Source organism: Chiloscyllium plagiosum, chromosome 10 (assembly GCF_004010195.1).
Source record: "Chiloscyllium plagiosum isolate BGI_BamShark_2017 chromosome 10, ASM401019v2, whole genome shotgun sequence".
Classification (NCBI taxonomy): domain Eukaryota; kingdom Metazoa; phylum Chordata; class Chondrichthyes; order Orectolobiformes; family Hemiscylliidae; genus Chiloscyllium; species Chiloscyllium plagiosum.
The window spans coordinates 23,986,251-23,991,106 of NC_057719.1; the positions used below are offsets into that span (position 1 = coordinate 23,986,251).

General features: G+C 42.2%; 1 long non-coding RNA gene across 1 annotated transcript; it reads right to left on the reverse strand.

Moving 5' to 3' along the window:
• Positions 1-644: 644 nt before the first annotated feature.
• LOC122553961 lies at positions 645-4,640 on the reverse strand. Its single transcript, XR_006312877.1, has 2 exons — positions 4,301-4,640; positions 645-830 (listed from the first exon to the last, which is right to left on the reverse strand). It is a non-coding gene; the product is annotated as an uncharacterized LOC122553961 (long non-coding RNA).
• Positions 4,641-4,856: the final 216 nt, after the last annotated feature.

A 4,856-nucleotide genomic window follows, 5' to 3' on the forward strand; every position in this document is an offset into this window, starting at 1 on the left:
AGCATTCAAAACGCTAACTTTGAATTGAATTGAATTTATTGTCATGTTTACCGAGGCACAGTGAAAAGCTTTGTCTTGCGAACAATACAGACAGATCACAAAGTTAAGTCACATAGACAAGTAAATAATAGGTAAACAGCGGGAAAAACAAATACACAGGTACAGGGGAATATTAAGAGTTTGTGAGTCCTAGCAACAGTAGGGTAGAAACTGTTTCGAAACTGGCTGGTGTGTGTGTTCAGGCTTCTCTCTGATGGTAGAGGTTGGGGAAAAACATTGCCAGGGTGGGATGGATCTTTGAGAATGTTCGTGGCCTTTCCTTGACAGCAGGCCTGGTAAATGGTTCCTATGGATGGGAGGTTGGCCTTTGTGATTGTCCGGGCCGAGTTCACCACTCTCTGTAACCATCTCCAATCTTGAATGTTACAGTTGCCGTACCAGGTAGTGATACATCCAGACAGAATGCTCTCGATGGAGCACCTATAAAAGTTGGCAAAGGTATTTGCCATCATACCAAATTTCCTCAGCTACCTGAGGAAGAAGAGATCTTGTTGGGCCTTTATAACGAGTGCATCCACATGGAGATTGTATCTCTCTTCACAGACATTATAGCTAATCCTAATGAAAAATTCTAGACTCTGACCTTTATGTCTCAGCATCTGATCAAACTATCATGCTGCATCTTTATTGACTTATTTAACATGCATGCACAGAAACAATTCCTGATGAAGGTCTTTTGCCCGAAATGTCGATACACCTGCTCCTCGGATGCTTCCTGACCTGCTGTGCTTTTCCAGCACCACTCTAAGCTTGACTCTGATCTCCAGCATCTGCAGTACCCACAGAAACAATTATTATTATGTTGCAGTTGCATGCAATTCTATCTCAGTGTTGCTGTTCAGTTTATTAAATTCGAGTAACATTAATTTTCCTCAAATTATTTAAAATTCATATATGAAGCACAGTACAGCTTATATTTGTTGGGGTTTAGAAAATGAAGAGGCAAATTGGAACATATAAATCCATATAAGACCACATAAGACAGGACTTAGCAGGGCAGATGTGGAGAAGATTTTCCCCTCATGGATCTAAAAGTGGAGGTCTCTTTAAAAATAAGAGAGCACCCATTTAAGAGAGAGAGGATGGTAACGTTTCTTTGGTACAGAGGTTTGCAGGTCTTTGGATATCTGACCCTGTAAAGGTGGGAAAAGCGCAGTCTTTAAATGTTTTTAATAATTAGATTCTTGTTAAGCCACTTAAAAGGTTATCAGGCATGAAACAGTGATCACATTAATCATGGGCTAGAACTCACTCCAGGATCTGATGAGGAAGATGATTGAAGCTGGCACTTCAGTTTACTTCTGTCTGAAAGGTCACTGGACTCGAAATGTTTTCTCTCCACAGATGCTGTGCTTCTTTGACAATTTTTTGTTTTTACTTTCAGTTTACCATGTTAATTGAGTTAAAAGGTGTGGCACTTGAATAGCACAGCAGGTTAGTCAGCATCCGAGGAGCTGGAGAGATGCCTTTTCAGGCAGAAGCTCTTCATCAGGAATGTGCGGTGGAAGGAGGCTGACAGATAAATAGGAGGGGGATGAGGGTGGGGGGAAGGTAACTGGGAATGCAATAGGTAGATGCAGATAGCGGATGATGGTGAAAGTTTGGAGAGGAGGGTGAAGTGGATAGATAGAAAGGAAAAGGGACAGGTAAGACAGTTCAAGAGGGTGATGCCGAGTTGGAGGGTTGGATCTGGGATAAGGTGAGGGAAGGGGAGATGAGGAAATGGGTGAAGCCGACATTGATCCTGTGTGGTTGGAGGGTCCCAAGGCGGAAGATGAAGTGTTCTTCCTCCAGTGGCTTGGTGGCTTGGATTTGGCAGTGGAGGAGGCCCAGGACGTGCATGTCTTGGCGGAGGGGGACGGGGAGTTGAAGTGATCGGCCACAAGGCAGTGGGGTTGTTTGGTGGGTGTATCTGAAAGATGTTCCTGAAACGCTCCACAAGTTATGTCCTGTCTCTCAAATGTAGAGCAGACCTCATCAAGAGCAACGGACACAGTGGATGAGGCAGTTCGATATGCAGGAAAATCTCTGCCAAATCTGAAAATTTCCTTTGGGGCCTTGGATGGAGGTGAGGGGGAAGGCGTGGGCACAGGTTTTGCAGCAATAAGGGAAGGTGCCGGGAGGGGAGGGCGGTTTGGTGAGGGGAGTGAACTTATCAAGGGATTCGCGGAGGGAATGATCTCTGCGCAACGCAGATGGGGGGGGGAGGGAAATATATCTCTGGTGGTGGGATATGATTGTAAGTGTCTGGAGATTGGTGGGATGGAAGGTGAGGACCAAGGAGGTTTTATCCTTGTTGCGATTGGATGGGTGGGAATCAAGGATGGAGGTGCAGGAAATGGAGGAGATGTGCTGGAGGGCATTGTTGATCACGTGGGAGGGGAGATTGTGGTCCTTGAAATAGAAGCCATCTGGGATGCCCTGGAATTGAATTGCTCCTTCTAGGAGCAGATATGGCGGAGATGGAGGAATGGGGAGATGTGGATAACATTTTTATGGGGGTGGGAGTTGTTGAGGGGAGGTGTAGTCCAGGTAGCTATTGGAGTTGGTGGGTTTGAAATAGGTGTCCATGTTGAGTTGGTCACCAGAGTTGGAGGCAGAGAGGTCCAGGAAGGGAAGGGAGCTATCCAAGATGGTCCAGGTGAACTTAAGATCAAGGTGGAAGGTGTTAATTGTGGTACAGTTGGTAGCAGTTTTGTCTCTGACTCACAAGGTTTAAAATTCAAGTTCCTATCAAGCCCAAAACTCAAGTGCTCCAGTGCAGCACTGAAGGAATGTTGGGCTGTTGGCAGTTTTGGTTGAGATGTTAAACAAAGGCTTCATCTGCACTCACTTGTGGACATAAATAATAACATGACAATGTTATGAAGATCAGAGGACTCTCCCCAGTGCCATTGCCAATATTTTTCCCTCGACCAACATCACAGAATCAGGTTATTTCATCCTTATCACGTTGGTGTTGTTGGAGCTTACCACGTGCAAATTGACTACCACGTTCCCTACATTACAACACTGAGTACCTTTTTTAGAAATGGACATCATTGGCTGTAAAACACTTTGACTTGTCCAGTGGTCGTGAGAAATTCAATATAAATGGAAGCTCTTTCATGGTATTGAGGCAATGCTTCATTGTTGGTCTTTCTGATGAAGTTTTAAATCACACACTTGCTTAGGTGCACATCAAATATCTCGTGCTACTATTCAATGAAGAACCAAGAATTGCTTCTGTGTCATCGGTAATGTTTCTCTCTTAACCAGTGGAACACATGAACTGTCATTTATCTTCTTGCTATCTGTCAGGCCTTGCTGTGTGTATATTGGCTGGCACATTTTCTTTGAAAGACAACAGTGGCTTCCAAAAGTAATTAATAGACCGTGAAATTAATTTGTGATGTCCTGAGGACATGAAGTGCGTTATATAAATATAAGTGAGTCTTTCTATTGTTAATAAGATTGTGCTGGTGGAACACAGAGAATTGCACGTATATTGCATCTGAACTCATCCATCAGAAACATTTTAAAGCCCCCAGAATGTATTACTCTGAAGCATAATGGATATGTGCCTAGTAATGGGCCTACTGGAGAACAGAAGGCTCAAAGAGTTTATATTTTTACTGATCAGGTATTCCTGAGTAACACATGCATTAACATCATCAGGCGTGTTACACATACATTTCTTTTTATAAAACGGATGTGAATTTAACCTTCTAACCTAAAATTAGTGTATATTTGTTTTAAAACATGTTTGCACAATCATCAGCAGAAATATCCACTCAAAAATCTCAACCGCAGTGTCACAGCCCGTACAACATATCAACTGGTTAATCATTTCCAAGTGTTGCTTAAACGTTTCAATATTGTTAAGTTCTATTTAAGCTGCTATTATTTAACTGCATTAGTGAGACTAACAGTGCATTCATATAACATATTTTTAACAAACTTGTTTTGCGACATCATTTGGAATGTGAATCGAGTAACAAGCCATAGAGATACTTTGTAGGGCAGTATGGTGAGACTAACTCATCAGGAAGTCTAAAAGTATTTGAGTCTGGAGTCACATTAAGTCCAGATTCTGAATACTGCTGTCTTTAAATTATAATAGCATAATTAATATAAAACAAACCATTCTACAATGGTAGCATAATTAGAAAGTAAAGACATGTTGAACAATTAATAACTTAAATTAATCATCTCTACTATTTTCCCTCTTTTCATATGATGAATTTTCAGGTTGAATTACCTCACTTTCTTTGCTTTAAATACAAAGAGTTGGTTGAAAGGCCAGAGCTGATATACTGCAAAAAAAAAGGAGAAAGAGCATGCACATTAACAGTTACTGGATAAAACCATTAAACTGTAAGACTACAAGCCCACGAACAGCAATGGGCTATTTGGTTGCACCATTCAATGAGATCGGTGCTCCCCAATCGGAAACCTTGGATGAACTGAGAAATCCACTTCCTGCTGAAGACCAGACATGCAGCATTCAAATCAGATAACCCAGATCTATACAGAAAACCCAGATACACAGTCATAGAGTCATAGAGATGTACAGCACGGAAACAGAACCTTCGGTCCAAATCGTCCATGCCGACCAGATATCCTAACTTAATCTAGTCCCATTTGCCAGCACTTGGCTCATATCCTTCTAAACCTTCCTACTCATGTACCCAACCAGATGCCTTTTAAATAATGCAATTGTACCAGCCTCCACCACTTCCTCTGGCAGCTCATTCCATACACACACCACCCTCTGCATGAAAAGGTTGCCTCTTAGGTCCTTTTATATCTTTCCC